We start from the raw sequence: 24,637 nt of genomic DNA, 5'->3' as shown, positions 1-24,637 counted from the left end.
ACTTCATTCTGTGGAAAACTCTCTGGTTTGGACTCATGACAGCCTTCACCAGACTGCATACTGGCAGACAGAGTCAAATGCTCAAGTTAAAGTTTTATACAGGAGGTAAAGAAGGACTTGTAATTTCTTATAGATATCTTCCTTCAGTTCCAAGGAGGCATCTTTGGCCTGGGTGCTTTACGATGATGCTCGGCTCCAATAGTGCAACCCTGAGGCAGATACTGAATGACTGCATATATGGGAAATAAAGCAACTGCCTCAGCAGGTGACAAATCCAAACAACCCTTCTGCACTACACAGGAAAGTATACAGAAACATCCAGTAGGAACTGCTAAGTCAAGAATAGGGGATTAGGTGCTTCCAAGCCACCCCAAATTACAACCTTTGTCCCAATCCCAGGACTTGCTCCTGGGAGAGCTGAGCAGCCTTCTCTGCCAGCATCTTAAGTTAAGCAAGTCGATGTGTGCTTTGTGAATCAGGATCTTTCCAAAGAAAATGCTCAGACTTCACCTAAGGATCATTTAACAAATGAATAACACTCAGCTACCCAAGGTGGAACCGACAGCAACTTGTTATGTTGTGCAGCAGTTTAGTTTATGAACTGAAAATTACAATATCCAGTCAAAACAGTATAAAAACATCTAGGTAGGCAGGAAACAAGTCACTGAAGTGAAAGCCAGACAGGGCACCATGAGGAATGAAGGCTATAAAAAAGTTAATTGCAAGTGATCAGGAACTCCACATCATGTATCAGCTGTCAATGAGATGATTAGTTATTACTGTTACCACTATCGTATGTATTTGAACCCGCGTGTGCTTCATATGTGACAAATTATAGTTTACAGAGAAAAACATTTAAAATGCTGTTGACTGCATAGGACCACGTGCCAAACTAAATTCCTGGTATCCTTACACCTTGCCATAGTAAGCTCATTAGATGCAACTGATAATATTGTCTAGCTCCTGTCACAAGACAGACATTGAAATCCTTGCCTTTCCACAGAAGATAACCTCAATTCATCCAAAGTAACATGTCATAAAGAACAGCTTGCACCGGTGGTGCCTATGTTACAGAAATAAGTATAATGAGTTTTGTACACTATGATTTATACTTAATAGCCATAATATACCACCTATAAAGAGATTCAGCCTAAACATGCTAAAACTGGAATAAAGACATTGCCCTGTACTGGGATAAAGGCAGCTCTCAACACAAAGCTTTAAAAACACTACCGACATGCTTTCAGCAATATTAAGATTAGGCAATCTTTTAGCTTTTCCTTAGAGACATCCTAATTCAAGCTCTGCAGTTATCATATTAGCGCAGGTACAAGTGTATCAGAAGCTATTGGCTATAATACTGGTTTGTTTTACTTATTTTAAAACTTGTGTTAACATTGGAGAGAGACCATGGGAAATGTGCTAGTATAAATTTCTTATGAGCTGTTCTGGATTTTCAAAGCTGCCCAATTAACTCATTCATTCTACCTTTAAAGAGAACATCTCAAAAACTGACATAGTGCAAACATTATGTCATCTAGTATCAACCTAGAGAAAATGTAAAAAGTTTGCAATACCAGCAGAAATATCTTTAAACCCACACTTCTGTTACCCTTGGTAACCAGTGAGACACACTGTCATACTATAACATATTAGTGTTTAAGGCTCTCTAGAAAACTAAAGCTCTGACTACTTAGGACATACATTCATGTGCACAAACCCATTACCCTAAAAAGTGCATTCTCGCAAATAGCACTTACATTTTCAACTGTAGCCATTTTATTTCTTACCTAATTGAAGAAAAAGATTTTTTCTTTAGTTAGTAGTCCTATGGGTCAGTTTATGACAAGCACCTCGAAACACAGAGATGTCTTCTGTAGGGTACAAACTGTTGTGCGAAATCCCACAACCCCCCCACTTTTCCCTAGGGAGGAAGGATTAAATATTTCAGTTGATAACTATCCAATTCATAGGAAGGGGTCAGCTCCGCAATTATGATATTGTTGGCCTTGCTTTCTTAAGGACTGAGCACTGCTGTCAATAGCGGCAGGTGTGCCAGCCATTCAGGGTTTAGTTTAATGCTGTTTGCTCCAGAGGGGACTCAGAAACCCAGCTCTTTCTCAGAGACTGCACCTTTTGGGGGGTTTGTTTACAAAAATGATTGCTTCAGCAGGGCAGAGAGAACCAGAATGGTCCGATGTAGCAGAGGGAAAATCCTCTTTTCCCTTCTCCTCCCTATGCTACTGCCTAGAAAACAACGTGCTGATAGAAGTAGGACCACTTTCAAAGGGAAGGGCTTGTTTTTTCCTTAACCAAGCAGACAAACAACAGCCAGCTCTCCCTCCCTCTGCTTCCTCATCTCTTTTCTCAATTGTAACCTTCCTGCATAGTACAAGTTATTGTATATTTGCTTGTGCTTCCCCATTGCCCAACACAGTCACACCAATTATAAAGGGATAGGAGAAACAGACTGCTTTTTCTTTTCTAGCCATAATCCTCCACAAATCTCAACTATTCCTGCTACTCAGACATGCCTTGGCTTACTAAGGCGTGCCTTGGCTTCTGTGTACTTCACTCAATACGATCTGTACACATCCAAGGACAAAACCGTCCCTTTTGTTACTCAGAAGTGGCCTTGTATAGCTCTCAAGTTGCTGAGGGAGTTTGGCTACACAGGAGATTAGTTTTCTTGCTGAGGAATATCCTATTGTGACAGCCATGTTATCCCTGTCTTTTTAAAAAGTAGAGACAAACAAGAGTCAACACAGAGATTACTAACTATGCCTAAAAATTATGAAATGTTGTTCAACATACTAATACACTTCTTTGGAAGTGAGGGCTGCTGCACAGTACTCTCAAGTATTCTCTCTGATTCTCTCACCTATACCGCTTGCAAGACACTTTAATAATGTAAGACCCAACCCCAGTGACATATCTTTTAAAAATATTTCTGGTAACAGTCTGCCTCACTCATATCAATGTCTTTTCACAGCACAAGCAGCCTGACTGACTTTAAGCATACCCACTGAATTTTGCTCTGGACATACTGTGTTTCCATGAAACACTACCCTAGACCACCAAGAGCGCAGAAAGACAAGAGGGACTCAAGGCCATGGCTGTTCTGGAAAGGTTCTTCAAGTGCTGGGTATAGCTCTGTGTATTGTGCACATGCACAACACATGCATGGAAAGGCACCTGCTTGACCTTCTCCTGGCTAAAAGGATTTTGTTCTGCTGGTATTACAAAAGGAGAAGGGGAAGCCCGAACCATACTTGGTTTTGAGCTTGAAGGAGAAGTAGGACTTGGTTTTAGCTCACCAGTATTCAGAAATTCTGGTCTTTGGATCAGCTAAAGGACTCCGTCTAACAGAAAGGCTTAAAAGCTATGAAAGGAAACTTAGATCAGGAAAAAGATAGCGATGTCTGGAATATAAACAGCACACCAAAAAAAAAAAGTAGACTGAAATCACAACTATTATTTTAGTGTCATATTCACCCTCACTTTGAAGAGTGGAAAATTAGTGGGCACAGCTTGTCAAAGGGTAACAGTAAAATCACAATATTTGTTGCGCTCCAAAACAACAAGTCCAAATATTTTAGCTCCCTTTCTTCGTTCAGTGCAAATACCTTCAACTGACATTTTTGAGCACTCATTTCCCTCTCCTCTGTCCATCTAGGATAGTTATAACTAAAACATGAGAGATTAAAAAATTAAGTGCAAGTGAAAGAGACAGTGTCTGGGTAGGTTTTGCTGGAATAACTGAGCCTTGCTCATCAATTGATGCTCAAACATCAGAGCATTCAATAGCTTATCAACACATTAAAAATACATTGACTGTGGTTCTTGTCTATGACTCTTTTGTTACAGTCTGGGTCCATAATGTTTCTCCTTCTCCAGAAATACCCTGCTTAAGTTGTCTGATTGATCTTTAAACACATACAAAGGAAAAAGGCCCAGTAATGCAATTTCACTGTCATTGTTTTCAAAGCTATTGAGCTGTAAACCCTGCATATTAGGCAATTGATGTGTGAACATCTCATCTGGCAAACTCCAAGTAAAATATTTCAGTAGGTAAATTCAGTTAAACTGTACAATTAGAACATGAAAAAAGCAACTTATTTCATGGAGTATATAAGACTCCTGATATAACACCAACACATGGTAAACTCGTTATCTTTGCTGTATTGGGTTTTCACATACATACAAACATATACAGTAGTACACATGTTGACAATATCGTATATACTTCATGCAAAAGTTGAGTTTCTCCTTAAATTATGCTGTGAATTACTCGCCTCACTCTACATGAGGCAATCTGATATATGCAAAAAAACCAAAGACCAAGCCCTGAATCTGAAGTTGTCGTTGTAAAGTCCGCAAGAATTACTGCTATATGTATATAACTTAGATCAACTATAATTTCTGAATGTCATTGGAATCATTCCTTTCTCACCACTTGTAATGTGTCATTACTTTGCTGCTCTGCACAAGAAGTCATGAATTAACACATGAACTTCTGAAATCCACTCAGTACATGTTTTCACCAACATAAAGGGTTTCTCCTTGTCATTTATTTTTATTACAACTAGTCTATAAAGTTCCATATGCTTAATATTAAAGAGGAAGACACATAAAATAGTTGATTTGCCACACTTGCCAGTAGTATGATGGTAATGATGGAAAAAAATCTTTACATCAGCATTCTTTGATGTATTAGCTGATCATTAGTATTCATTTATTAAAAAAGGATTTGTAAAGTATATGCTAGTAGTGACACAGATGACAAAATACTAAAGAAACAGATTCAGAGAGCATAAAATTAAAGGAGAAAATAAGAATATAGAGTCTGAGTTAATTGCTACAAAAATCTTAGACACAGAGCATGCGAATTAGCAACATGAGTTGTTTTAGTTCACTTGGTTATCTAAATATTAGACAGTGTCCATCCTTGAGTAAATATTTTAGAATTTACAAATACATTAAATAAGAAAAAAACATCCCAAGAAAATCATCATTGAAGACGCTGTCAATATTAACAAAGACAGCACTCAGGTGGTAGCCAGCACCCTAAGTCTTTGGTTTCCACACTAACTGGTAAAGAGATTTGTCTTCAACCCAAACACTGCCTGCAATGATGTACTGATACCCTTCAGCTGAACCTTACCTTAGATGCACTGTACTCTCCAAATCAATTCTCAGCTTCCCAAAGCCAACCAAATAAGTGAGGAACAACACAGTAAAACCAGCCTGGAATGTTCCTGATGCTCAGGCCCATTTAATTAATCTCCTTTACCAGATTTTCTTCTTTCTCTCCCCCACCACCCACAAATTCTGGCAAATTTCCAACAAACTCTGCACTTTCAATAAATTAGGCAAGTTGTCATAAGATACTTTGTCATCACAATTCACTTCCACAGAAAGGAGGTGGTTGTGGAAACTCTAGAGAAGACATACAAATGAGTTACATTCGAAACAGAAAGATGTGGAAGGAAAGGACTGCTAGAAGTACAGTAAATCAGCACTGGAAGAACACACATTTTATAGTAAAATAGAAATATAATTTCTGGTACCATTCTGCAAGTAATTTTGTGGAAGTGTGGCTCTAGAAGGAAGACTTCAGAACTACTATATCTCACTCACTTCAAAGCACAGGGCTCAGTTTACGGTGAAAACATGGGGTTTTGTGATCGATACTGGAATCTAAGTAGATTGGAAACCAAATCCTGGAATTAAAACTAAAAATGGCAGGGTGGTTTTGGGTTTTTTTGTTCTCCCCCTGCCAAGTGCCTATTCTATCACTGACAGTAAAGTCCTTCCCGATTACTTGTTTTGCTTTATAAGAAAAACAAACCAGTTTTCTACTGATCAGCAGCTGCTGGCAGAACGTGTTCTGTGACACAGCTCCATACTGGGACAGCCTCCTCCCCAGCCTACAAGGGAAGGGTCATGCTGGGGCAGACCCAAGTCCCATCTAGCTCAATGCCTTGTGTCCAGCTGCAGACGTAAACGTGATGCCAAAGAGTCAGAACATGGCTTCAGTATATCAAGGTATGACGCTTCCCTTTAATATTCTCCCAGGCTCCTACTCAGGGGACTTACTTTGCTGGGTGCTGGTTCCTTTTCTATTTAGCAGCTCCTTGACAGCGTCCAGTTTCCCTAGAACACTCTTATGGTTGTCCAAATGCTGTAATGCTAACAGGAGGAAGGTTGCTACAAACTCCATTTTGTCACAAGAAATTAACAGACACATTTATGTTTAAAATGGGACCGTATTTTTTTCTTTTTTCTCTCATTTTTCTTTAACATAATTGCTTTTTAAAACAGAAAAATGAAATAATAAAAAAATGGACAATGGTTACCTTCTTTGGGTTTTTAACATCTGTACTTTTGGGGAAAAAGGGTTAGTGGCATTTTGGGGAGGTTTGCTGTTTTGTTTGTCTGTTGTAAACATCCCAGGAAAGTATAGAAGCAGTGATGAGAAACAAAAAAACAACTCAGAATTATCAAATCAGGTAGCAAATGACAGTAAGACATCCTAAAATATGGTACAATAGTAGCTAAAATTTGGAACAGCCAAAATAGTGCAGCAAGAATGTTAAGGCTACTCCAGACCACAGAGGGGAAGTAAGGACAAACAACAGCAGTGAACAGGAAAGTTAATAAGGGACAGAAGGAGGTAAAGAAAGAAAAAACAACCCCCAAAGAAAATGCTTAAGTAACACCTTTCCCTCATCTAGATGAGAGTTGGAAGTATTGGATTATACCCCCACACCAGTGAGCACTCCACTCCCTTGTGGACAGTCAGAAGATGGGACTGGAAAGAATCTCCCAGGTTACTGAGATCAAGCTTATACCATTGCAGGCACCACATCATATAAACACTGGAATGAATTCACCAATCATCATCTTACAGACAATTCAGCCTCTTTTTTTTTTTTTTGCCTCCAGCTGCAACCTATCCAGAATGTTTTGAGGCCAGCATTTTCCTTAAATAATTCCACTTTCTCCCAGTCATGCCCCTCCCCAGGTACTGTTTTGCTGGACAAAACGAGGAAAGCACTTTCACTCTCCTAATATAGGTTCTCTATGCCTACAAGCATTTCTTCTCATCTTTTCCATCATGAATGCATTTCTAAGGAACACTCATGACAAGCTTTGCCTCATATTCCAGACACTGAATTTTTTTCAAGCTGGAAATCTTTCTCCTAACACATCTTCCAATCACAGTTGTCCTTTTTTGGACTTGCCCAGGGTTATCAGTGTATGATCATAGATGATCCTATGACCCCCTAATGGACTCGTAACTGATGCACCTGAGCTGCATTCCAGCAATGTCTCAGTACCACAGACATGCATTGAACTAGAACACGCTGAACAAACAGCATCGGAAGAGACTCCTCCTCTCTCCTCTAGCAAGGTATCGCTGTCTGATGAGTGACACAGGAACAATGCTTTGCATAAGCGACTTCCAAGCAAAGTTACTGATTAGTGCAGATGTTGAAGGCAGAAAGCCATCAGAATTTGGCAGGAGGAGCTTTGTCATTAAGTAATTCAATCTCTAAGTGACAAAATGATTTGTAGATGACTGTGCTGAGTTCTCTGCCTTTCCTTCTCACACTCCAATACACTATGAACAGGAGCGTCATTTGGGATCTTTTTCCGCCCTCAACCTTCTAGCAAACATGGGAGTAAGAGGGTTGGATGCCACCTCTGTTCAAACATTGTGAAATGCAGCAGCAACGGAGCCATTAATGATGGAGATAAAACACAACACAGAGTAAGGAGAAATGAAAACACACAGCTCAGCTGGAAGTCTGGAGATATCTTAAGGAGACAGGTCACTAAGCAAGAATGGAGCAGAACCTTATCCTAACCTCATGCTCTTAATAAAGCCTGGTGGCATGGGCATAAAGCCTTTTCAAGTCCCGTTCTTTTTGTTTGGCTTGATTGGGGATAAAGGTGAACATGCGAGTTGAGTTCACACTCACTGCGGCACAGGCAGACTGTATAGAAGTCAACAGAGCAGCTATAGGTCAATGCCGCAAAACTTACTAAATGAGAACCTCACCTGAAGTGGGTGAAGGTATTTCAGGAAAACCTGGAGGCAAGCACAGGAAAGTTCTTCAGATGGTGTCTTCTAGTTGTTAAAAAACTACAAAAGAGGCTCTCGCCCCTGGAATTCAAGGGTCTCATCTGCAACTAGGTCAGCTTTATGCAGGTAGGTAGCCACCATTCTTGCTTCAAAATGGGCTGCAAATCTCTCCAAGGTAAACCCCATCCCTTTTGTTGCAAGCATTACCCTTGTCGTCAGACCCCATTACTGAAACTTCTGAGCTAACTGTTGAGCACAGCTACACTTGCACTGAAAGCATCTGTACTATGTGCGTGCTGATCCAAGACAGAGCATCTGGCGTTTAGGGAAGGAAATGTTGTAATTCTGAGCAACATTTATTCAGGACAATGTTTAGCTAAAGGGCAAAGAGTTATGAATCACTGGTACCATGATATAAAGCTTGAAAGGGACAAATAAACTGTCAGTGACTTCAATATTCCAAGGGTACCATTTAAAAAAAAAAATCCCATTTTTCCCCATAAGAAATAGAAGGAACAGCAGGAAATATGCTGTTCATACAATTATGCAGCATGTATAGTGAGGGATATTTACATCCACAGCACCCCTCCAAAGGAGAGTTCCCCCAACACCCATGCATGACTTCATTGCTGTTATACTCTCATTAACTTTGAGCGGCCATTTCTGTGCTCGCTCTCTCTGCAGCTATGATTAATGCGTCTGCTTTGAAAAGCAAGCTGCCCTGTGCCAACAAAACTCTGAAGGTGTGCTTTAAAAAACACACACAGATAGACCCTTAGTCTTCAACTGGATCAGGGCTTCTCCAAAAGCTATGACAGCCTGTTTTGCCAATACCAGTCTGATGGTGTGAATCTGTCTGCCGGTACAGACCTGCCTGTTGCTATTGCCATTACACATGCCCTGCTTCCTTCTCTAAAGAGAAAGGGTTTCCGCCATTATCCTACAGCTCAGCCAACTACACAAACTCTGGAAATAAACACACTCATCAACCTAAGCAGCCTGATTTTTAGATGTGTTAAAAACCATACAGCTTTCAGAGTTACCATATAGAAAATTCAGGACTCTTTCTAGGTGTCTAAAATTAATATTTTTGGCTTAATTTCCTGCCAAAAACCCCCATGGCTCTATTGTTCCACCTATATTCTAAGAGATCTCTTTCCTGTCTTTCGGGTGATCAGCTCTCTCTTCTGCAAGCCTGGGCTCAGCTGCATATGTTGGTCCCTGAAGAGCCATTTCTGTATCAGATGATTCATTTTCTGCATATGATAAGGTACAATAACCGCAGCCACCAATAAACCACACCCCCTCACAATTTGGCTTATGTAATTGCTACATTTACGAGTTTCACACATGAAAAGCTACTGGTTGTTTTCCACAGGTGCAGACTCGGTTTCTCTGTAGGCAGAGAATTCACATGCAAACACTAGCAAAACATTGCTCGTTTTAGGTTTGTTTGCATTGAAATACCACCAAGGAACCTATCTTCCTGTACTAATTGATGGTGTGGGACTTCAGACAGAGGAAGAACAAAACCCTCTTTGTGGTCTGTACATAGAAGGTACTGAAAAAATAATTGGCAGCAAGCTTAACTGGAGGTTAAAGGTAAACTCCAAATGAATGGAAATTCCAGCATTGCCCATAATAGTTATTTTGTCACTATCTGGATTTTTACTAGGACCATAATATCTTACGAATAAAGCTGTTTACCAGCAACACATCAAAAAGGCATTATCAGAAAAATCAGTCAGATAGATAGACTACTTCAGTTATAACAGTGCATACAACGTTACCTATCTTAAAGACTCAGATTTATGAGGCAGAAACATTGCTTCAGGCAGTTTTCAAGAATAGGTACAGGAGGTGGAGATTACAGAGAAGAGGGTGTTGTATTGTGGTTAAAGGTTATAAAACTGCATTTACACAGCGCTGTTCAATAGCTACAAAATTAACTTAGATATTTCAGGAAAGGACAAGTACAAAATCATCGGTGCTGCAGAGACAAGGGGAAAAAGAACTTTTTGGGTTGGGCTTTTTTTTTTCCCCAGTAAAACTCCTGTCAAAATGGAAAACAGGCAATTTATGTAGAGGTATCAGAAACAAAGTTTCATCTGCAGAGACTTCAATTTAGAAGCAGACTGTGGGAGAGGGGGAGAGGATGAGGCGTAGGAAATTTAACATGCTTCCCAGGCACATGCTGTGACAGTACGATTCTCACCTCCTAAAGCCCGTGAATCAAAGGTTTTGAAGATTCAAGCATTTTTCTCCTGGCAGTGGGTGGCCTAGTCCCAAAATCCAGCTGCCTTCCTGTATGAGAGACAGCTGAAATCATCTTCACATACACTAGATTTATGTTATTATGCAGATCATATCAAAATCTATGCTCTGGTGAGTTTTCTCCTGATGTAATTACCTCCTCCAAGCTAGGCACATGTCCCATCAGAAAATAACATAGTCATAATCCCCAAAATCAACCACGTTATTAGACAATTATAAATAGCCATTTTCTCTTTCTTTTTTCCTCTTCCTCCTCTCCAACTTTCATCTACTTCATATTTTTTTGCAGTGCTGACCTGGAGCACAGCTCTTTTCAGAGAAGCAGAAGTGGAGGGCTAAGCCGAAGAGATGTCAGTCCGAGTACCTACTTGATTATTTGACTTAAAAAGGATGGCTCTGTCGAGGTATTTTCACACATTCTAAAGCAAACGCTTGCAACAATGGATAAATCTTACAGGTCCTAGAGGTCCCATCCAAATCACAGACAGGGCAGTAAGGGCAGCACGAACAGCACCAGCCCTGGGGCGCCTGCCTGGCTCCAAACGGGGCTGGCCCTGTCCCTAACCTACTGCAGGGTGCAGCCCAGGATGCTCAGATGAAGTCACAGATAACGTCAAAGACCCCAAACAACAAACATTTTTTTTTTTCTTTTTTATCCTCAATGTTGTCAACTTCTCCTGCCCCCAGTAATTTCTAGTCAACACACACAGGGAAGAATTTATCAGAGCATGGCAGGCTTCACAGAACCCTGCTGTATATTGGGAGGGTCCTAAAAGAAACTTGGTGCTCCTTACTATATTTATCCTGGAAAAATATAAATAATACTAAGGGCAAAGCTACTGAGAGTCAAGGCCACAGAGCGAACACACAAGCTGCCAACATCACACAAGCTGCCAAAACAGCTAGGAGCAGCAGCCCGTGCAGTCAGGCACCTTGTCCTCGACACTGACCAAAACCGGCTCCTTCAGGGGAAAATCCCTCCTGAGGCAGTTACATGAGAACGTGCGGTCTCTTAAAATCTCCCCATTCGTGCCAAGAAGTCCCACGCCAGAAGATTTATATCCCTGTCCTCACCGCTTACTTCTACTGCCTACTAGTTTTCAGTTTGAAAATCCTCGCTAAGCCACACGCGTTTGTTTTTTTCCTCTCGTAACACCTCTGGCATGACCTCCACAGGCTGTGCATGCTCTCCCCCACACCCCTTTTTACTTGCATTGTTTTGGTTTCACAGATTTCCCTCTTGTTTCTGTACCGTGGAAGACGGTAAACAAAATAGCATCAAAAACCTCAAAGAGAGCTGCTGTGTACTATCCTAACATCCCCTCATTTTCACCTCTTATTTTTCAGTAAAGAGTCCCAATTATACATAGGAGAGACTTCCCACAACACTGAAGTCTCATTGTCTGCCTTGGCAGACCCTCAATTTCTGCTGCCACCCTTCATCTCTGGTCCCTTTCACTAGCCCAGATTTGATCACTGGCTACACCTTTACTGCTCAGGAAGGTCTTGTCATTTCTGTGCAGAGAAAAGCGCCTTTACACCCAAAAGCTAGTGCACCAGCATTTAGTTTTTCAAATTATTTATTTATCATTTACTTAAAAGCATGAGAGAAGCAGTGCACAGGCTCCTAATGCTTCCCCTAATGTCCACCTCTCAACGCAGCGGTTCTGCAGCAATTTAGTGGAAACAGCTTATTACTTAGTGATAGCTGGTATTAGTCATGTTAGCTTTTATGCAATGATAATCAAAAATGGGTACGGTATGAGTGCTGTATCTGCATCTGCATGCACGTGATTTAAAGAAGGGTGTCTACATAAGGATTTAGGAGACTAATTGTGGATACTTACTGTCTAAAATGGCAGCATTAAAAAGCTGCCATTTCACTTTGCAATTAGCACTGGGCTTTTTAGCAACTCTCCAAGTGCAACTTAACATTATTCTCTCTAATATCCTCAAACTTTGCATGAGCCCAGCACCTAAAGATCCCAATTTAGACAGCAATGGGGGGGGAAGTTCTCATTTGGGCATCTAGTCCTTGGGAAGAGCAGCTGGAAACCAAGTATTACGAGAGCTTCATTTAGATGCTGAAGCAGGATTCAAGCTCTTTTGAAAATCAGATATTTAGTGGCAAAAATCTATAAGCGTTCAGTTCAGTAAGAATTATCGTCTCTGTTGGGAAGGACACATTTGTTTTACTAGATAAAGCAGCAATCATTTAGCTGTTTTTCTCACAGCAAGAAATCCCATGTTCCATGAATTTATGAGAGCGTGGCCAAATCCTGTATGCTTTGTCTTCCCTCTATGTTTGCTGGATGAAGGAAACAGGTAAGGTTTGCAACAGGGCAGAGGACTAGCTGAAAAGCTAATGTCAAGCTTGCAGATTTCAAATAAAACAGGTATGCTGGAAGGCTCTGTTAATTCAGCAGGAGTAACTGAAGTCTGAAGACTAAAAATATCAGCTTAGAGAAAACCCTATATAAAGCCTGTGCTATTCTGTTAAACTGTTTCTACTCAACTGATGCTATTAGTGTTGCACTTTAATCATTGCTACGAAGATCTTAAGTGTGTTGAGCAGTTTCCTTAGGGAAACTTATTCAACATCTGTGAATGTGCCATTTATGTATTACATACATAGCAAGTAAATATTGATTTATTGGTATTGCAGGTTCTTAAATAGAGTAGTTCAACCGCATGTACATTTAACTCCGATTTATCTACTGCCCTGTGGGAGGGGTAAGGGGGCATAGCTCATGCAATTGAAGAAAAGTAGCACTTGCTCCATGCTGTTTTTGAAAAAAAGCTTCCATTTTTATAACCTCTGCCAATAGCAAACAGAATTCACTGCTGAAAATTTCTCATCACACATTTTCTAGCAACAAACTTTAATCATACTGAACACAAGGTTGACCGTACTCTGCCCATACATAATACCTGCCAGTCTCATTTTGACCAAGATACTGACTATGCCATTAAGTAACACAGTTTTACTTCTTTAGGCTGGTGCGTAATCCTTGAGGAACAAAGCAACCAACACTTATCATTTTATGGAGTTTCATATGCTATTTACTGTTTCCTCTTAAGGCCATAAGCCTGAGAATATTACACGCCCACCCACACATACAAACACATCTTTCTTTTTAATTATGTTTCTAGCCCTAGAGATTACGGATCAGCCTGGAACTGTAAACTACGTGCATCCTAAAATATCAAAACCAACCCGAGATGCATGTAATCTCAGGATCTTTTCACATGCTGCTCGTGATTTTGGGGGGAGGGGAGGAGGAGAAGACTTCTGATGGGGGAACGTTTCTGGTAGGCAAAGTTTGCCACCTTGCAGCTTACGCAACGGCTCTGACTCACTCCCCGCAACCCATCTGCCGGGATGCTGAGCGGGGCTGCGGGTGCATCTGCCTCTTACCACCCAAGGATGGCACGGCCGGGAGAGAAAAACTTGCCGCAGAGACCACAAAATCAACCTGGAAGCGACGTGCAGACACAGAAGGCAAGGAGGACCCAGAAGCTGCCTGGGAAGGACCAGCCCTTTGCAAGGGTGGATCACAACAAGCCTTTCTGGAGAGCGTACACCGAAACACCACCCCTGGCTCCTTAACATATTCGCAGGCAGCATCAGCTCAGACGAATTCAGAGCTCCGAGGCTGGAAACACGGCCCGCTAAAACCATTTGTGGTGACGGGCCAGCTGCAGTGTAGATGCCATTACAGCCAATGTCTTGGCTTGCTTAAGTTGCCATTTATTTCCTAGCACAGCAAAATCATGGTAAAATTGGCCTTTATTTTGCATTTATTGAAATGTAATTTAAAAGATTTACTTTCACACCATTTTTCTGGCAGCAGAACATATTTTGGAGGTTGGGTTGGGTTTTTTTTTTCATTTTTAATTCTTTTTTTAAAGCCAGAGCCTTTAACAAGTTAGCAATTTTAATGAGGAGAGGAATGTTAACTACTTGAATAAATACAAACCATGAAAGAAGTGAAAAATTAAACTTTCTCCCCTCTTGGAAGCTAGAGATAATTTCATATCTGTGGGAGGTGCTGACTGACCAACTGTTTGCTTAAATATGTTATTTAAAGTATTCTTAAAAATACTGTTCCCTCATAACATTAAGCATCCCCATTACCCTAGCCATCAAAATTATTTTCATAGTGAATGCAGGGCAGCACATGCGTTCTCACTCGATTCATTACAAGAGACAAGGAAAATACAAAGCAGACAAAATCATGAATGGTTGTGCAGCATTTCTGTGATGCAGAGTATGAATGGTCAGAAAGGCCAAGCTAATCATTTCTATAACTCCACTGTTTTGGACCATCCTACTTAGTTACTGCATGAATCAAAGGTACATTTGGTTCTTCATTTCTTGATCATCCCTGAAAAATAAACAAGCACCAGCAGGCTCAGTATATGATTATTGACCCTCATGTTCTAAGCTGAAAAAAAAAAAGCTCGAAATATAATAAAGAAGGTAGGAATACATCTGCCTTTGTAAACAAATCTCACTGATGAATAAATGGCATCCATGCTAATACTGCCAAAGGCACAACTGTGACCTAAGAAAAAACATCAATCTCTTTCACATTGCTCTAGCCTCATTGGGATTGCTGTATTTATTAATATCCAGATTTTTCCCATACATCAATTGCTACTACTGTTTCATAGTTTCTCCCCTACAAGGTCAAAATTTAGCCCATGGAGGCTTACCATTAAAAAAAAAGTTTCCCAGTCAGCTCAAAGTCACCACAAAAGACAGACCTACCCGCACACTTAGCAACCCAGAAAGGAGCTTCAAGCTATAAGAGCAGGGATGCTAACAGAACCACGCTGAAAGGCCAACACAGTTTTGAAATTCAAAAAAGAAATCAGAACCTGCTCTGTGCTTTCTTGGACGTTCACGTGAGGAGCAGAGCTATAGCTCAGCAGCAATACCCATGGACCTGGGATAGACCCACCACTCCGTGGCTCCTGGGCACATCCTAAACTGGGATGCTGATGCTGGCGGCGGGCAGGGTACCTCCGTACTGCATGTTGTCAGGACCCTATCCCCTCCCTCCCTGGTAACTCAGCCCACCCCAATTTCATCTTGCAAGGGATTCGGTACTGCTACCCGTGAAAGGCTGGAGGTGGCAATGGCTCCACTACGGACCACACCGTGGGAGGGCTCCCAGAGCATCCCACTCCCTGCGGGACAGCCCGGGGCAGGGCTCCAGGCTAAGCAAAGCCTGGGATGACCGTGACCTTAGCTTATCCTCACCCCAAAGTGAACAGAAAAGTCCTTTGCTCTGCAAACACCACCTTCGGCTGCCGGTCCAAGCCTTGGGAGCGCATCGTAGTACGTTCACGGAGGATGTCCAGCCATCTGCTAACCAGCTCCAGCCCTGCTGCCCTTCGGCAAGCGCAGCCATTCCCTCCGAACACGTTAAAACCACCACCAAGTCAAGGGGCACCGACAAATGACTGCGACTAGATGAAATTGCAGCAGCAGCTAATTCATCCTGGTGATTTCAGTCGGTGTTAAAAGAAGATAATCTCTGCTGTTTGTCTTCGGTCACGGTTTGTTTTCAAGCACACAGTAGTCAAATTAGGTCACAGCCATGGCACATGTTGTATGAGAGTTTGCTATTATTGAAGCCATACAAGTGTCACCATTCTGGCCCACAGGTGATAAGCAAGCTTTTATTTCTCATACACTTACAACATTACATTTTTTTTTTTGAGTGTAAATTCACCCCAGATGCAAAGTGGACTCAGAAACCGTCAGGTCTGACAATTTCAGTCAAAGCCATCAACTAAGATTGCCTAAAAACTTTACAGAAAAGAACTAAATTCAGGATTTTAACAAGGTTTGGGCAGGATGAGTTGTGTTTGTTTTCAGATGTGACAGCAAAATTTAAATACTCATAGCTGTTTGTAAACTTAGGCAAGAGCTATAAATCTTTCTCTCATTTGTCATTGCAGTTAAGTTCCAGTTCTGCTTCTCTACTCAAATATTTGGCAGGATTATACTTCTGCGTTTTATTTCCTAATCTGACCATTATGGCAACTAATTTATTTGTATGTAATTTAATTATCTTTAGCTGTTCTGCATCCTTGGTGCTCTCTGAATACTCCATCTCCAGCTATTTAATTTTCTTTTCACTCTTCTCCTGCATTTGAATGATTGCTCTTTACATAGACTGCTGGCATGGAAATGTTGCTTAACTTGCAGCATCTGCAGTCAGAGCTATTATTCTATTTCAATACACTGTCTGGCCAAGGGGACGAACCCCAGGACTTTGATCTTTGGTCCTTAAGGCTTATTTTCTCGCTGATGCTAATGAAGCTGCTCAGCTCTTTTCTTCTGTTGATTCCTGCTCCTGTTCCACCACCAGGTACTATTCACAAAGCAGAGAGTTCCCTTGATCCTTCCAAGTGCACCTTTAATTCCTTTATTTCTATTTTAAAATCCTGCCAGGCTGCTGGTGGGAGATTCAAGTTAAGAACAAACTTACTTCCTTTCCTTTTTGGTGCCACTGATGCTAGCAAAACTTTCACAGCTGAACTCAGTGGAGCCTAGATTTCACCTATACCTGCAATATCAATTTATGCAGTCTCCAAATTCCTCCCAGGAACCCAAATACCCACCCCAGCAGTGGGGAGCAGCAGCAGGTTTGGCTTCTCTTGGGGCAGCTGTTCCTCCAAGCTTCCCCCAGCTCCTGGGTGCTCTCCTGCCACATCCATTCCTCCTCCCAGTACCCAGCAACTGCAGAGCACAGGCGTAATTTCTCTTGTTTAGCATTCTCCCTGTATCACCCTTCTTACATCTGTTGTGCCGCTGCAATATTTGTAAAAAGTATAGCAACCTAAAAAGTGGCATTTGGAAAACAGAGGCATTTCACATGAACTCCTTGTCTTCAGTTTCGCCATGTGTATTTGTGTCTTAGAGGAAAGGAGCATCCCCCACACCTTCCTTTTCCACTTTTTTTTTAAATTAATAAGCCTCAAAATAGAACAACAGCAGATAAATTTACTCATTAGGTAACAGCTGCCAAAATTTGCTGCTAACAGACTGGAATTACCATGGAGAAACACATTCTGCAAAGAAAAAATTCAATCTGCAAAAGATTTCATTTGGCACTAAGACAGAAGTTCTTCATTCCAAATACATGTTTACAAGGTTTCCATGTAATTTTTGTGTTTGTGGTATAAAAAAATATATTTTTTCTCATTTAATGGGCTGTTGTAAGGCCAAACTACAATTGCCAGATGATATCTTAAATACTACAAAACACACTCCAATTATCTACTGACCTTTGAGAAAGCCTGCACACCTCTCTCCATTTTTTAATGCCTCTTTTACCTGCTTGCTTTCTTATCCTAACAGACTATGTAGCACCTCTCACCTGTTTTGCTTCAAAACTAGCCACTGCCCCCTCTCTGAAGTGGGAACTCAGATGCCACATCCCAATTTGAAGAGATTTCAAGGGTGAGAGAAAGTTGACGGAGTATGTAGCGAGATGATGGGATACGGGATTCAAGCTGGGTCTGGCCAGACCGTCTAGCAGTATGAAAGAATATTGTCAGCTATTCTGGCTTGCTTTGAATTTCTTTTTTGAAGACTTCAGCAGAAATCACACAGCAATTCCTCAGTGTGAGTTTACAGAAAGCACGTGTTACCCACACGAAGAAAAACAAAGTGAATTTAAGTCATCCACTGAGAAACTGGAAGCTTTTGGGCGAAAGCTTGAAGTCTGATGAAAGAGTTCATCTGACCTGCTCCCCTTGCGCATCGCTCCCCTGTGCCGACCCTGCTGCGCGTGCACGGCCTTCCCCAAGACGAGATTGCCACGATGAGCACAATTTATACTGCAAACGCTGTTGGAGATGGCAGTGGACATGTTTCAGAGCAGGGACAGCGTTCTACATATTTTCCTCAGCGGTGCCCGTGCAGGTTTGGGGAAGTTCGAAACAGGAGTTAAGTGTCTGCAGGAACATCGGCTGGTAGCAGGAGCTGACTGCCGACAGAAAGAACAAGAATAAGCAGGTAGGCGAGAGCGGAAAAGTCTACAACTGCAGAGCGCAACAGGAGCCTGAGCTCACAACAGGGACTGTTATTTTCTGGCAACAGAGAAATAGTAAATCGATGTTTCATCCTGATCCAGCAGCTGGCTGACATCTATGGCATCCTGCCCCAGGTGCCTTCTACTTTCGTAGCTCATGCAACAGTTCCATGCAGTAAATCTTCCACACTAAGGAACGCTACAGGAAGTGGAACGGTTTCCGCAAGATGTATTGTGTTTGTATTTTCAGAAGCCTCTGAAACCTTGCCAAAAAAGATCCAAAACAACACACACACCCCCCACCCCAACCTACAGATAGCAAAGGTCTCAGAAGCAAGGACATGCAAGAATTGACTCCATTAGCACAACCTTAATTTGGTCTCTTTTTATCATGATATATACACTTTCTTTAAGTGCAGGACAAAACATAAAACACTTTTTAACAAAAAAAAAATCTAAAATTATGACATACATCTGGAATATGTTTTGGTGGCTTTGGATGTTTGGGGTTTTTTTTAAACACACAATAGTATGCAACCTTTCTACTACATCTACATAGTACAAATTGCACACCTATATACCAGAAGATGCTTATTTGGGAACCCTGTATTTCAACTACATAAGCAAACCCACTGGTTTACAGACTGAAAAATACACCTCAGAAGGCACAGTCTGATTTACTTGGCGCTGCCCCTCACTCCAGGCTCTGTAAACAGACCCCCAGCCAACTAACTCACCTTAACATCAACCGAGGAGCAATTTTGCTGTGCTCCAAGTACTTGTTCTGCTTTCCTTGCTGACACTTCCAGAAGCAGTGACAGAAACTGCCCTAAAACACAGGCTGCAGTCCCTGGACCTTTTAGTCTGACCCTCAAGCAGGAAAGCAGGGATGTGTCAGCAGACCTCTGCTTTTGACAAGGTAAATTGTGTGCAAGCAAATATGAAGACACCAGGTAGGAGTTACCTGCTGTTTATGACAAAAATCTCATTTACTTCATTTTTGCCAGCGATATAAATCCAGGGCATCACACAGCTTCCTCACATACAGCTGGTGCAGAGAGGGATTTCTTAAGGGACACGCGCACATGCCTCCAGTATCATTGCTTCAGTGCTACCAATATTCCCCTGGCTCCTTTCACTTCCCTGCTCGGAGCCCACACCCAGCTATGAAACACTGGCTCTTTCATAATTAAGAAGAGGATTTTTTTTTTTTAAGGTTTTTTTTTCCAGCTCAGTTATCGGTAGAGCTTTGTGCACATTTACAATTGAAACTTGAGGACTGGGAAGTACCACAAACTTCACCTCAAAGGCACTCTTCAAAACAGAGATCCAGATGCTACAAGCCCAGGTTTTGTCAGCAGTTTTCATTTCCACTGTATACCCATTTATGTTTTAATATACCGAACAGACGCCCCTACATATTGCACAAAGATTGGGTTTTGTTGTGGACACACCATACCAACAAAAGCCTGGTGGCAGCAACATTTTTTGCCAGGAGGAGTCAGTGGCTGCAAGACACTCCAAGTTCAGTACTTTAGTATTCTTAGATTCCTAAGTACAGACTAGTGCCAATTTGCTGTTGTAAGTTTAAGAAAAATACCAAAGTCTTCCCAGGGTTCATTTAAACATAATACTTGCAAGTGCTAATTTTGCATAAACACTGGTAATGTTTATTAAAGGAAGAGACAATATAGTATCAGTTAGGAAATGTTCAGCAACTGGCTAATAATAGGCAAAATAATGACCATTGGCTCTTCAGCTGTCTCTACAAACATTTAACAATAAAAATATCCAAGTTAGATCAGCCTAATTAAAAAGAATTCTTCTCCTTACATGCCTTTCTGTCCTTAAATACTTAGGTCATATAGATTGATCAACTATTGATACTTACAAAAGTACAACTTAACTACACCTTCCCCTTCACTTCTGCACTGTCATGATATGTTATCCGGGACTACCTAATGGCAAAAGCATCCCCAATTCAGTGGGACACGAGGACATGCAGCCATCACCATGCTGAAGAGATGACATTACTTCTCAATCAGCATCTATACCTTGACTCCTGGCTGCTGCACCACAGGAATGCCACCAGCTTTGATGGCACCTCTAGTTTTCCCCTTTCCCATCTACCCCTGTTCCACACAGTCCAGGCCTGGCTAGTGCTACCTCTTACCCAAACTCTGAGGAACTGCAGCTCAAGACGATGCAGAAACCCAGATGATGCACCCGAGGTCAGCCCGGTGAGTGTGCCGGATTTGCAGTTTGGGCAGGCAGCATTTTCCCTGGGCTATCGCCATTGCTACCTTCCTAGCGGCTTTTGGAGTAACATAGCCTCCATATCGGCTCTCAAGTACTGACACTGGGCAATGCTGAAGTCGCTGCTGGGTGCTGCAAGACACTCAACAGCATCTCTTCAGTTGCCCATTTCTGCTCAGCAAGGAGCTGCCTGGAGGGAGGCTTCACATGGTTACAGGACCTTCAAGCAAAATTCTACCTCTCCGGGAGAAACACCCTCTGTGTCCTTGCTGCCTCTCACTCACATTTCAGCTCATTATCCAGCACTTCCACAGCGAGACATTGGAGAATCACCATTCCTTCGAGACATATTTAGTTGAAATTTGCTGACATTTACTCACACCATGGGAACAACAGTATTTCACTACTGCTGCTCTCAAAAATTAAGTGAATTACAAGAAATGCTGATGTAACTGAGATCTATTCTCCTCCCTTCCCCCAAATCCATAGCACTGAGAGCTCCTTTTGAGTCCTTCCCACAGGCTCGCACGTCATGGAGATTAGCAGACAGTGCAGAATTGTCTGAGAGCATGTTGGCAGGAAACAGTTAGTGTCAAATTAGCCAAGTTAACATGATAGATTGTGATGAATTGAATGCTTGGGGTACTACGTGCTTGAACTATGTGGTGCTGTGTATCACAGCCAATCTATTTCCCAAAACCTCTAACTGGGCAATTTCACCCATATAAAAATGCTACTAAATACGCCTCAGCTTGTTGTCAGACAGTTCCCTCTCCTTTTCAGCAGCTATAAAACATATGGGGTTTACACTGCTAAGAGCCTTTGTAAATCATACTGTAATACCTATGGGTTATACTTAGCTATAGACATGTCTTCAGCTGATGTCAATTGTAGTAGCTGCCTTGACGTCAGAGCCAAGATTATTTACAGCAGCTGAGCATCTCTCCTGCTGTGCTCAGCACTTACAAAGGTAGGCAAATGAGAAGTGGTTTTGCTTCAGGTTTAGGAGGACTTTTAAGCAGAAGTTGCTCCAGAGAAACTAAAACCAGACAGTCACTCAAATCTGACCCTTGTGTGTTTGGCCTTTCAAAGAGTAGATAGATCCCTAGATATAAAACAGTTAGTTTTGACCCTCTCCTGCTCACCACTCCTGCTGCCCTTTACCTTACACAGCACAAGCCTAACAAAACATCTCTGACAATAACATGAATACATACATATATAAATAAATATTTTTAAAGGTTTTTAACATTCGTCTCGCCCTCTGAAAAGAGGGGTCGACAACTAGCAGGAGCAGCTAGGACAAAGCTGAACCATCTCACCAGCTTCCCTAGGCAGCCACGAAAGAGAGCACTGAAGAGGCACCTCCATGCTGTCATTCATCCCACCCAAGAAGGGAAAGCTCAGCCAGCTCCTACCTCCCAGGGATGGATGGGAATGCCTCCCAGACTGCAACCACAACAGCATTCCGGACCTCCTCTTCTCCCGGGAAAGGTTTAGAATGAGCAGGGATGCTGCAGCTAAGCAAAGTTCTACAGCCCAGGGGTGAACCCCCTTCACAGCTGGGTGATGGGTGCAGGTGCACAAGAGGGATGTTAACCTTCCTCTTAACACCTGCCCCTCCCTGAAGCCGAGGTTCCTTCTCCACTGCAGACATGCTACAGGTGCCTTTACCTACTGGTGCTTAAAAAAAGTTTAATTTGGATCCATCATCCCCCTGTGTCCTTTTGAAATCTTTCCTTATCCCTCCCTATACACCAATTAGCAAGTAATTGCCAAAAAGTATGAAACAGTCAACATTTTTTCCACAGGTTTAAGTCCATATTAATTAATAACAGAAGAACAGTTCTAACTCTCAAAATATTGCTTTTATATTTTTAGTTTTTCTTATAAGGTTTATAATTACAGCTGAGCTTGTTTCCAGAGCCACTTCTTAAGCAAAGCTCTAGACAGCCCTCACAATATTACAAGCTTTGCACTGCTGCACTGCATATAAACCTCACAGTAGAGGTTTTTGCAACTTCCACACTATAGTTTTATAATAAGGCAGTGCAATAAAAAGTCAGGCAAAAAAGTAAAGCACGTCATAACAGGCTGGTATCAAAATAACCTCAACATTCCATACCTGCAGGAAGCAGCAGACCTCACACAGTTAAAAATTATTTTTCAGTCAATCTTGTTATGCATCCCACACACTAGAACTTATCTGACATGAAAAGGGATAGATAGCTATAAATATAGTACATGAAGTACAGTATTAATTTTAGTACAGACAAATTATGTTGAAGACTGTCAACATTCAGTCTGGCACAACTGCTATACAGCTACAACATTTTGGGGGAAAAAAAAAAAAGAGGGAGTCAGGTTGGTCTCATTTGTCTCCTGCAAATGGGTCATTCGAAATTAAATTCTGCGTTAACCCCACCCTAGGCTTTGGGGAGCCTCAGTCGAAGGATGTTATTTCTGAAAGTGCTTATGCAACATTTCAGAGCGACTCCGTGGGTTCTGCATCAGGAAGCAGCACCGCTCTGTGGACCCACTTGTGGGAGTGAAATGGCTTGTCTGGGAGATGCCTACACTGCAGCACCCGCCAAGGACGGCATCTCCTCCTCCTGTAACGCTGCTTTCATAAGGTATTTGCAATTTAGGGGCTTCTTGGTTTTGTTTCTCTTTTAACAATCCTAAGAGCTTAACAACTTCTTTCATTTAAAGGAGAAAAAAAATCAAAGAGAGAGCCAGAACCCCCAATTTCCTATTTATTTTTAGTGCCACAACGTGCATCCTGCTAAGCCAACAATCATCCCAGCGTGAGCTGACTAGAAGCAGCAGCAGGTAGCTGCCTGGCTAGCTAGCAGGGATCAGATTGGATGAAAGACAAATAAGACTCGGTTTACCGTGTCGCATAAACCCGAGCAGGGGATCTTGTGCCCCCACCCACTGTTTAAAGACCTCCATTTTTGTATGGCGGGACCCCTTAGCTCAGGATGTGAAAACCCAGTGGACCCCAGAAGGGGAACAAACCAAGCCTCTTTCCTGGGCTCTGCTATGAAGATTGCACAAGACCAAATAAAAGCTGTGAAACCACCTCCAGTACCTGGGCCTGCCTTCTTTTCTTTGTTTCTTCTTGTTGCAGGCACATTTCAGTATCACCTCAGGGGGAGAGCAGCAGGAGCAGCTTCTCCCAAACAGGGGCAGGAGAGGGATTTTGCAATGAAGCCCCTGTACCCTGCAGAAATGGTACCAGATGTGACTCACATCTGCCTGCTGACTCACCAGGAGCTGCTCGCTAACTTCCAAAGCCAACCCTCAGGTCAAAGGCTTGGGTTTAGACCCCAATGTTCAAACACTGCCATAAAGCTTTTTCTTTTACAGGTACTTGCCCAATGGAAAAAAGTGTACTCTATTACCTGCACATACATGCATCAGCTTTGAAACTCTGAGGTCAGGTCTCTATTCAAAGATAGGTATATACACATATGCAAAAATCAACAGGAAAAAAATATATTACTCAAAGGCAACATTTATTTTTACAACAGCATTTTCAAGTTTTCCCAACAAAAGGAGTATTGTATTATGATAAGCTTTGTCTGCTGTGGGAGGGCTTGCTAGAAAAAACTATACTGACAAGCCTTTGTGGTATAAGCTAGGATTCAAACTAGGTACCTGCCAGCCAAAATAATGCATGTGCAGATGCCTTACTGTTTTGGATATAGGACTTTGGAGAAATCTAGATTTCAAATTCCATCCTCTGTTTTACCCTCAGCCTTTCAGCAAGAAATCCCACAATAGTCTTTTCCAAGGAAATTCTCTTATCAATATATTATAAGGCCAAATTTACTGTCCCATTTTGCTTCACTAACCTGCTGAAGACATTGTGAATTTTGTCATAAGCAGCAAACAAGAAACAGGTGAAGGGCAGAAGAAAATTTCCTACAGCTGATGGCATAATTTCTTTCAAAAA

The sequence above is a fragment of the Haliaeetus albicilla genome, chromosome 13 (genome assembly GCF_947461875.1).
Source record: "Haliaeetus albicilla chromosome 13, bHalAlb1.1, whole genome shotgun sequence".
Classification (NCBI taxonomy): Eukaryota; Metazoa; Chordata; class Aves; order Accipitriformes; family Accipitridae; genus Haliaeetus; species Haliaeetus albicilla.
The sequence above is the reverse complement of the archived record's forward strand: the minus strand, read 5'-3'. Positions refer to the sequence as shown.